The sequence below is a fragment of the Rhinolophus sinicus genome, linkage group LG02 (genome assembly GCF_036562045.2).
Source record: "Rhinolophus sinicus isolate RSC01 linkage group LG02, ASM3656204v1, whole genome shotgun sequence".
Classification (NCBI taxonomy): Eukaryota; Metazoa; Chordata; class Mammalia; order Chiroptera; family Rhinolophidae; genus Rhinolophus; species Rhinolophus sinicus.
This window is the reverse complement of record NC_133752.1, coordinates 199,592,568-199,603,541: the sequence shown is the minus strand read 5'-3', so window position 1 is coordinate 199,603,541 and position 10,974 is coordinate 199,592,568. Positions and strand designations below refer to the sequence as shown.

General features: G+C 55.0%; 1 long non-coding RNA gene across 6 annotated transcripts; it reads left to right on the top strand.

The window, feature by feature from the left end:
* Positions 1 to 4,030: 4,030 nt before the first annotated feature.
* Positions 4,031 to 10,093, top strand: LOC109434896 (uncharacterized). 6 transcript variants are annotated; one of them, XR_012494202.1, is made up of 3 exons: positions 4,031 to 4,296; positions 4,923 to 4,996; positions 7,134 to 10,093. It is a non-coding gene; the product is annotated as an uncharacterized LOC109434896 (long non-coding RNA). The 6 variants fall into 6 exon arrangements; XR_012494201.1 differs by having other exon boundaries at positions 4,034 to 4,296; positions 7,166 to 10,093; XR_002135891.2 differs by lacking the exon at positions 4,923 to 4,996 and having other exon boundaries at positions 4,053 to 4,296; positions 7,166 to 7,263; positions 7,938 to 10,093.
* Positions 10,094 to 10,974: the final 881 nt, after the last annotated feature.

The window sequence follows — 10,974 nt, the reverse complement described above, 5'->3', positions numbered from 1 at the left end:
GGAAACTGAGGCACAAAGATGGGCAGCAGGTGGCCTCGGGAGCCTGCACGCTGGGTCACAGCCCCACTGTGCGCGTTCTCCGGCTCGGCTGTGCGCCTCTGTGTGGACTGCGGTGTCATCCCACACGCGGCCTGGCTCTCAGCCCAGGGCCACGCCATGAGGCCCGACCCACATGAGGAGGGCGCCGAGCCTGCACGAGGGTGGCTGGTTCACAAACCCCAACATGCAAGACCCCTTCTCAGATCCTAGGAAAACTCCCACTGTCCATCCGTCCCCATGACCCTCCCTCGAAATCCCAAACACACTCAGTGCCTGAGTTGGAGTGGCCCCAGAGGCCAGCATAGCAGTCAGGCTGGGCCCCGTGGGCGTGGATGCACAGGTGTGGTCAGCGGGCCCCTCCTCTGCCAGCAGAACAGGCCACAGGCCAGCAGGGGACACTCTGGGCCCCTCCCTCCCTCCTGTCCCCACCTGATTCTCCAGACGGGTGGCTGTGTCTTTAAAAGCTGACATCTGGAAACCTGTGATAATTCTTTCCCAAGAGGCTCACCTCCTGATTGATTTTTCAACAGCCCTGGCTCTTTCCCCCAAATTGAAAAGGGTTTTACACAATTGACAGATGATAAAAATAGGTCTATCAACGTGCTTTCTCTTCTCAAGGGAAAAGGCACCCCCACCTCAAGACGCACCACTGGCTCACCTTGCGATGTGCGTGGGGTGTTATTTCTCCTCGGGGACCAAGGGAAACACCCCAAATCTCAAATCCATGAACTCAGAGCTCCCTAGTCCTTGCTGGGTACGTGGGGGCCAACTGCGGCCTGTGCATCCGGGGGTTGAGGAGGGGGGATAGGTGGCCTCACCTTCCAGATGACAAAGCCACTGCAGTGCCTGCGTGACACCATCTTCTTGGGTTTGGGCTGGTCCCCAGCATGTGTTTCCAACAAGGAACGAGGGTTCAGAGGTATCCCTAGGGGAGCTGGGCATCCCACACCCTCCCCAGGTGGCTGGGTGCTCAGTGCAGGCAGGATGCAAAACATTTCAGATGCATTTTCCCACGAAATCCCCACAACAGGATTTAAAAACGGAGCTCCAGGAGGCCAGGTCATCTGCCCAGGGTCACAGCCCAGGACCAGGGTGGGTCCTCGCCGAGGTAACCTGATGCAAACACCACGTCCTCTCAGCCACAGGCAGAAACTTTGTGCAGCAACCAGCCAGGAGAGTGAGCTGGTAGCAGTTTCTTTTCCCGGATCATCAGAGCACATTCCAGATAGAAATCGCTCCCGTGCAGACAGCACGCCTGGGGCAAAGTTGACTCCGTGATTAGATGCATTATAAACCATCTACTTTATCTGCCCGTCTCTCTAATTAGCCTTCCCGGCCGGCATCTGCTGCAGACACGCGCGGGTCCCGCACCTGAATAAATGGAAGGGAATGATGTTGCCCTAATCTCCGAGAGGCACCGAGATAGAAGATTCACCCTGTTTACGGGATTAGAGGAGAGCTTTGACCTTGAGCTGGGAAGCATTGTTTTCTGAGTTGACTTTCAATTGGAAACACTGTTGTCTTTCAAAGGGAATGGGCATCTGAAACTGTATCAAGCACAAACAATGCTAAATTTGAGCCGCCTTTTTAAAAGAACATAACTAATTTCAGAGTGTCGTTGCGTCCGGACACGCAGCCAGAGGAGAGCGGGGGCTGATGCTGCTAGTGCATGCCTGAGCAATAATTAGATGCTTAGTAGGCTAATTATTTTGTGACTAAAATCAAACAAAATCAAGTAATTAAACAGCAGACAGAGACTGTCTAAAGTCCTTTCCTGAATGTTGGAGAAAGTCTGATTCACAGGACCGTTTATGGAGAAAGCCGTCTTCGTTCACGGTGCGGACGCCCCGCAACTGGTGGGAGGCTCCTGACAAGGAAGGTGGGGAAGCACAGTGTCCTTGAGGAAGTGGCAGGTCACCGGGGAGTGACGGGCATTTTCTGCTTTCAGCCTGAGCCTTGCTTTCAGAATGGCAGGGCAGGGTCCACGGCTCACTGATCAGATGGCAAACTGTTACCCGACCAGACACCTGCCCAGAAGGAAACCTGCCCTGACACTTCTGCTCCAGGAGCCTCGGAGCGAGAGGGACTGGTCCCCTTGTCTCCGCCCAGCACCTCCGGGCAGATGGCATCTCTGTGCGTGGCCCCCAGGGAGGACGGGCACAGTTGGGACGTGTAAGAGAGAGGGCCCTGCCTGGCGGGCCCAGAAGCCGGCCCCTCTCATCGATGGACCTGGCCCCTGGGCAGAGGTGAGCACCTCCCACCACCTGTCCAGGTGAGGGGCGTCCTGGGTTCTGGCAGAACATTCTAGATGGTGTGTCCAGGCTTCTGATGCAGGAGAAACAAGGCTTCCCCACCTGGGAAGTCATTGTCCTCCTTCGTTTCCTGACTCCTGTGCTCAGCTCAAGTCCCATCAATAACCAGTTGCCGGAGTGTCCGGGGGCCCAAGCCAGGGACGTGAGCAACGTCCCCTACGAGACGTGAGGTAGGGAGTGAGGACCAGGGGAGATGGGGAGGCCAGTACTGGGGATCTAGGAAGGCTGAAAAGTGGCAGAGACGGAGGTAAGCAGTCTAGGCTCTGGGGGCCAGATGGTCTGTGTCACACTGACTCAGCTCTGCGCGTGTCCTGCAGGGGAGCTGGAGACAATAATTAAACGACAGCATGACTGTTCTCCAATAAAACTTTATTTACAATAACAGGCTGGTGGGGTGGGCGGGGGGCGGTGCACAGCTGGCCTTCCGGCCTTTGTTTGCAGACCCTGATGGGGGGACAGTAACTCACTAGGGACGACCTTCGCATCCCCCTTTCTCTTTCACAGGACCAGCTTCACAACCACAAGGCCTGCTCCCGTCACCCGTGGGGCTCTCGGCCGTGAGTGCTTTGCCGGGAGCCAGCTGCCCAGGGTCTTTTCACAGGGAAGGCTGACACAGTCCCCCGACACACAGGGGACACAACATGGAATTCTCTTGTTCAGAAATAAAGAAAGGGGAACTTTCAAAGCCAACACCCAACTCGGGGCTCACGTCGCCGCAGGAGGCAGCGTGTCCGTGTGGCTGGGCCAGTGAGGTTGTGTCACTGGAATTAACTCCCGGTCATTTGCAAAAGGTGGAAAGAATTCACAGACTCTTTTCTAGCCTCTAGAATTCTCATTTCTAGCCTGAAATGAGGAGAGCAAGGAAGTAAGTTTAGTCAAGAAGAAGGAAGCCGGCCGAGACGTTGCCGGGCAGACGACTGCACCTGACTCTAGCTGAGCTTTTCCTTATATAGGAAAGTGTAGGTAAATTTCCTCATGGCAGGAGATGTGACGTATAGACTGAGGTCATTTGATTGACATATGTTGGTTATGTAACTAGTTTCTTTCTGCACATGCTCGTACCCAGAATGCACACAGAAAACCCCGCAGGGCGGGGCGGGGGGACAAGCCTTAATGTTCAATCCATTCTAATTGCATTATAATTAAGCTAGAGTTCAACCAATGGGCAGGTTTTGGCAGTTTGTGCATGTGTGCAGAACCAGTTAAAACCAGTTGGGTCTTATCTCCTCTTTTTAGGAGGGTTTAGACATTTAGATTTATTTCTAGGGGATGAGCCTGGGGGATTCCTGGGGAGGGGATGCAGGCCTGGGCTTCCCCCCCAGGTTCACGGTTATTGACCCTTTTCTGCCTCATCACTGCCGGCAGTTGCCTGCACGACGCCATTCACCAAACTTCTCTGAAATCTCAGCTTTGACCTCTGTTCTTTGTTTTTAAGTTACTTGTCAAGATTCTTGCAAGTGTTCGACTTGCCACGTTCACTCCGGGTCCCCCGAAATGAAAGCTCTTATTGTCGCTGTCACGCGTCCCAGCAATCAGCCCCACGTGGAAAATACCCCACATGGAGCCAGGCATCTGAGGCACATCGTCCGCCCAGAGCATTCTCACGCATCTTTCTCCCCAAAGGAACCATGTCTGAAATAGCAGCGGAACAGGAGAGAGGCAGCCGCTAACTATAGAATTCACTGCATGCACAGAGATTTGGCACTTGGGACGGGGACAGGAGGAGCTTGGCCAGGCACCCTCAAAATAGTACACTCTGTTCTGTGCTTGCCCCCAGTGCAGACAGCACATTGGCTCAGGTACAGCCGTCTGTTTCCATATAGTCTAGCAAGTCTGGAAAATAAACACACCACCCCAAGCCGCCCGCCTGCGAGGAACAGAGGAATCCGATTAAGCCATTTCCATGGAGCGAAGCTGCTCAAACCAGGATAAAACGATTTGGAAGGTACAGTGTTGGGGCCGCTAAAATGCGTGGGGTGTGCGTGTGTGAACATTCCTCGACTTCAAATTGGTTTTAAATGCTGTCTGCTCTTTAAGAAGATTTGGTTTACAAAGTTATGTTTTGTGCCTGGGGAACGTCCCCCGGCCCACCCCCTCCAGACGCTGGCCGACAGCAGCACTGGGGCGAACTCAGGTCTCTGGCTCCTGGGCGGGGCTGGTCTGGGCGGGCAGGGCCACCCCACCGTCCACACGGAAGCCAGGGGCGTTTGGCAGCACAGACAGCGCTGTCAGCAGTCAGTGTGGGGCCTGAGTGGGGTGTGGGCCTCCCACCTGCCCTCCGCTGGCCTCTTTCCTTCCCTCTCCCCCTCCTCCGTCCTTCATCTCACACCAGAATCCCTGCTGGGTGCCAGCCCTTACTGGGGAACTAGCCGTGAACAAAGCCACTGCCCTGAGGAGACTTACATTTAACAGGGGAGCAGCCAGAGACAAAACAGACCATAAAGTAGGCAGCGCTTTAGACGGTGGTCACAGCTAAGAGAAACAAAGCAGGAAAAGAGGAAGGCAGGGCGGAGGGGCTCAATTTTGGACCAGGTGTCCAGGGGCTTCTCACAGAGTAACATTCCCGTGTAGGGAGGAGGGAGTGGACGCCTAAGTCACTGGACAGAAGACACAGGCAGAGAGAGCAGCCGTACAAAGGTCCTGAGGTAACTCCGGGACCCAGGGTACCCAGAGCCCGGGGAGGGGAGACGGCTGGAGTGAGACGGGCGGGTGCCTTGTAAGGCTGACCCGGGGAGGAGCAAGGAGATGTCCCTTGGCTCACATTTCCCAGGATCACTCAGCTTCTGGGGGACTCTAGGGAGACAAGCATGGAAGGAAGTCAAATGTGCAGGTTTTAACTCTGGCAATAACCACAAGAGCCAATCCGGCAGAGGCTGGTCTGGGGGTTCCTCCTCCCGTCCCGACCTGGACCGTCCCCTCACCTCCCTGCCCTGTGTCTGGGCTCCAGGCGTCCCTGGCCAGCCAGCCCTGGACAGTGCGTTATGACATATCCGACCAGAGCAAGCCTGTGTGTCCTGTCTCATTCCTCCCTTAGCACCTGCCTGCACCCGGGACAACTGGCCCCTGTGGCTTTCGTTCCTGACATGCTGACTCTCCAGCGTCCGGAAGTGCATGTGTGTTTGTGTCTCTATGTACACATCATAAGTCTACACGGACACACCCACATTCATGTCCGTGCAGTGTGTCTGGCCGATGGGCCTGGGTTTAAATAGCAAAGCGCTTTTCTGAAAACTTCTGCTCGGTGAGAGTAGCACTTAGTGCCACCTGTGGGCAGCCCCACTGGGACAGAGTGAGCCCCAGCTAGAGCAGACGGCCAGCTCCCTGAAGCCCTGTGTGTCACATACTCTGGGAAACCCTGAGAAGGAGCAGAAGCGTCACCATAAAGCAGAAGGGGACCAGACAACCACAGTGCAGTGGCCGTGGGGCCGCCTCTGGGCTCAAGGGTCCCAGCTACCGGTCTGTGGGGAAGACATCGTGGCTGCCCACCTTTGGACCCTCGGCCCAGGTCCCCACCTGGGGCAGAGGACAGTCATCTACAGACCTGGGGCGCTGTATTTGGTCCTGGGGTGGCCAGGGCCCACATCTGCCCTTACGAGACCCCAGCACATGACCTCCCAGAGTCGGTGCCCACATTGAAGGGGACCCACACTTGTCCCATCTGTGACAAGCCCTGTGGAGCTTCTCCATGTACAGAAAGTCCCTGGATCCTGGTGACAAAAGTGACAAATGCCAGTAGCAGCCTCCCCCTTTCCCCAGGCACCTCCAGGCTGACAGGTTTGGGTCGCCCCTGACAGACCCCACCCCAGGAGAAGCCGTACCCCAGGCCTGATTTTAGGGGTCTGAAGTGAGATGAAGGAAGACCCTAAGAAACCTCCCAGATAATATCTAACCTCGACCACCATCGCCGCCCTACCACACACGCCTGGGGAAATCTTCCACCCAGGATGGGTCATTCCGGAGCCTGGGAGAAGCTGCCCAATCTCAGGGTGGGGCCAGGGGGGTGGGTGGGGCCAGGGTGGTTGGCGGGGCAAGGTGGGGCCCAGTAGGGCCCACCCACATCTCCAGGTGCTGGTGAACAAACCCCCAGCCTCCCCAGCCCTGGGCAGTGAGAGCAGGATGTGCATGGGGGAGAGGCTGAAAGTCAGCCATGTGACCCCCACGGAGAGCTAACCTGTCTGTAAGACATGGGTCTCAGTGCTGGGGGTGGGGTGGGGGTGGGGGTTCTGACCCCCCCCCATGCAGCTTCCTGGGGACGCCATGTGTACTCCACACACAGGCGCTGGCCCCCTCCCCGTTTGGCTGTGCCCTGCCCCCATGCTGGCCAGGAGCTCTCAGACCTGCAGACCACACTGGTCAGGAAAGAGCAATAAGATTTCAGCACAGACAAGACATTCCGCCCGCAGGGGGCATAATGCAACTGCAGCAATCCAGGACAGGGGCTTCGGGTGGGGTGCGGGGGGACAGGAAGCCACGTAAATGTTCCACAGGCAGAGCAGGGGCAGCTCTGGGTTCCTGGACAGTAAATCAGAGCCTCTCTTGACATAATTCTTTGAAAACAAGGTTGTGAGCTATGCAAAGCCTCTGATGCTGATGTCGGACCCTCAGTGCAGAATTTACTCTTTCTTAGTTTTTTCCTACGTGACCCACAGGGTAGACAGGCAGGTGACACCCTCCAGCGTGACTCTTCTCCTGGGAGTGTCCTGAACCGGTTTCCTTCCAGCATGAGCCATCCTGAGGCCTCCCCTTGGGCACAGTGGGGAACTGTGACACATACGGTTCCAGGTCCCTGTCTCAGGAGCCTGTCCCTGTTCCAGGGCAGTGAGGGAACCCAGCTGGCATCCCTCAAGCCTTTTCCAAGGACGAGAAGGAGCAGGATCTGGAAAGTTGCTCAAAACAAGGACGACTTAAGCAGGTACGTTGCAAACCACCTGGGGCCTCGTGGTCAAGCGCTCACACACCTTGCTGGGGGCGACCACACGTGATGTTAAACCCTATGTCCCCTGTAAGCCGGTCTGCCAGGGCCACTTCAACTACAGCGGGTCAGCTGGCACTGGTTCACAGGCCAGGGACCGAGTCTTAGAAAGGCAAAGGGAACAGCAGTGCTCTCTCTCCCTCTCTCTCTCTCTCTCTCACACACACATACACATACACACACAGACACTCACGCACGTGCACAGTCACACACATATGTGCACACACTCACGCACACCCACCCACACTTACGTACACATGTGTGCTTACACACACACACACGTGCACAAATGCTCCGGGGTGGACACAGCGGTCTGACCTGCTGACGTTGTGCCGTGCAGAGCTGGGCAGTTCTAAATCCTTTGGTTTCCTGCCTGTTGAGCAGATCTGCTGTCACTGCTGCTGCGAGCGTGGCCTGGGGACAGGAGAATTAGCTGCACTCAGCGAGTGACCCTCATTTCTTCCCATGTGTTCCAGCGCATTCCACATTCCATTATGCCCATTAAGGATGCGGCTGGCTCATCCCCCCAGAGATGCCACAGGCCGGAGAGTTCCTTCTGACCTGATTTCCATTTTCTGACAAAGAGAAGTGACATTTCTGAGTTTTGCCAACAGGTAAAGGGCCTGAGAAGGCCATGTCAGATCTGTGCCAGACCCGCAGGGAGACTGAGCCAGTGCAGACGGGCCGAGCGGCACACAGGCTCTCCCACCAGCTGGGCTCCCAGGCGGGGGAGAGCCGACTCTCCAATCACCATGTCTCACCAGTTCAAGGACGTCCATGAGAAAGCTGCCCTCCCACCCACACACGCATGCACGAGTGCACACACGTGAACGCGCACACACACCCTCCCAGTTTCCTTGAATCTCGAGCACCAGCTTTCCCTGGTGGGATCAAAGGGGGCAATGCGGGCCGATCAGACAGCTTTGAGCAGAGCAGGCGCTGCAGCTGTCAGGACCTGTGACTCTCAGGCCCTGCTTTCCTTGTGTCGATTACTTTTCACCACAGCCCAGGGCCTGTGCTGTCACTGGCCGCGTCCACAGGTGGGGCACTGGGGCTGCAGCCTGCTCACGTCCAGGGAAGGGAAGCAGCTGGGGCGCAAGCCCAGCTGTCCGGACCACAGTGCCTGTTCGCCCAGAGCCCACCTTGCCCTCCAGGCTGCGAGAAGCTGCCTCCACACTCAGACACAAACGCATCTGCCAGTATTTTGGTGAAATGTCCTTGAAGCACCTTATTTAAAGGAGCCCTTCCCTCTCCGTGTGTGTACACACATGAACATTTACACAATGGTGTGAAAAGCCTTCATGAAGAGCTCTGGGGGCCTTGTCTGCCTGACACTGAGGCCTGGAGGAGTGAAGCAGGTGACCGAGGTCAGCCTGCTGTCCTGCCTCCGCGGGACCCCAGCAGCCTGGACACCCCACAGGGTGGCCACCGGCCCTCAGGAATCAAGTCCATGTGGTGTGGGAGTCCTGCCCCTCAGCGTTCCCAGTGGGAAGCACGTGGGCTGGGACACGGTGGCCTCTGCAATGTCTGTGGTGGTGTCGGCCTGAGAGGCTGGCCAGGGGCCGGTCTGCTTCCCCTTGGTCTCAACAACGGAGCTGCTCTCTGCTTGGCGATTTGGCTCTTCAGTAACTTCACACCCACAGACTCACCTGGTCCTGGGCCCCACTCCCCCACTTGCAGGAGCTGAGGGGATCAAAGTTTGCCACCCTAAAATATGCCTTTCGGGATATGGATTTTAAGACACAGGAAGAACTTTAACCACCCTCCACCCCCCACCTGCCTAAAGGAATCCAGGTAGAAACACCTGCTCACAGAAGGGGGCATCCCCTTAGCATCACAGCATGAACTAAATGGCCGACAGGAGGGATCTAGCAGAGCCCAGGGCTGGACACCCCTCGTGTCCCCCATTTCTGGGTGTCCCAACAAGGACCTGTTGACCACACGTTTGCTCGGTCTCGTCTACCTGTGAATGATCTGCTTTCCCTTCGCAATCCCAGCCCCCGCCTCCCTCTCCTTTGCCCAGAACGGCATGTAAACCTCAGCTGCCAAAGCGTCCAGGGTCTCATATGCTTACGGCCCCCCACATGTACATCCGTGATAAGTTTGACATTTTCTCCTGTTACTCTGTCTCCTAATTACTAATCTGATTCCTAGCCCAGCCAGAAGAACCTAGAAAGGAGGAAGGAGAGTTAATTTTGGCCCTCACGAGACACACTAGACTGAGCTCATGAGGGGTTTCTCCAGTGTCTGCATGTGTCACAGCTTTGGGGGTCAGGAGCCCACGGTGCCCTGCTTTCCACGTGGCACAACTTCCCCTCCGTGCGTCCCCTTCTCTGGAGGCCTTTTCACCCACGCCCCACCGGACCCTCTGTGGGACATGCTCATTTCCTGCCTGTGGGTCTGCTGTATGTGCCAGCAGAAGTGACTGTCCTACCCACGGCTGATGAATCCAGACAGGTGCAAATGTTGTGTGGACAGCACATGACACGGTGAAGGGCTAAGGCAATGGATGATTGGAGATGATGGACAGACAAGCAGCCTGGCTGCATGGTTATGGCACAGCTGTCTTAGCCTCCGGAACGCAAGCGTGTAGACCCCAGCGGGAGTATTCTACAGTTTTTGGGTAACTCGCCACCCCTGGCATGTAATGGAAATATGTGCAAAGTGGGCTCTTGATAAATATTAGTTTAATGAAAACATAAAAGGTTTTCCGTTAAGTTATACTTAATGAAAGCATTTTAATAGTATTGTAAATAAAACCTAGAATTCATTTTTACTTTTCTTTTCCTACACATAAGAGTGTAAGAATACCACCTGGGAACAAACGAAGAAAATAAAAATGGCAGGGGGATGCACTGCAATATCTTTCTTGGCCATATTTTGGGGGAAGCCATTACTTGAAATACTGGCAAAAGGAAAGTGTTTATTAATGGCAAATAAACCGCTCAAGTTTTAGCAGGTTCCTTTTCCTTCAGATAAGAATCCAATTACGTAAATACATGTACTTTGTCTTTCAGAAATAAGGTTCAAAATAATAGAATACCAAATGCCGACATAAGAATGCCATCTATTATTTTCAACTTTCAGCCCGGAATAGAACACATTGTATGCGGCGAGGGATCAGAACACCAACTCTTGAGTGTGTTCTTCCCCAAAAGTATCTACCTGTGAAAACATGACTTTAAAAGACTTAGGACGGGGACACGACTACGACAAGTGCGAGAGAAAAAGTGCTGAGGGTGGAACGAGGAAGCTTATTCCCACTCCACAGACGTGGGTCGTGAGGCACGAGAGGCTCAGGAACGTACCCAAATGCCACAGCTGGTGGGTGACACACTGGAGAGTCACAGGAAAGACTGCATGGCAAACACCAAAGTCCACGGTTGACGCCACTTCTCTGATAAAACCAAGAAGTCCCCCAGCAGCGTTTACGTTGTCCTGTCCTGTCGCTCCAGGGACGAGCCTGTAAGTGAGACTGCTCCATTTACTGACCACGCTGAGGATGCTATAAAGCAATCCCATAGAAGTAAACTGGAAAAAAGGGAAAGGTCACGCTTGGGATAGAAAATCTCCATTACATACACGTCACTTTTTTTAAGTTCCCATCCAATTCCATCTGTTTTTGTTTTTGTTTTAGAGGTAAAGGAGTCG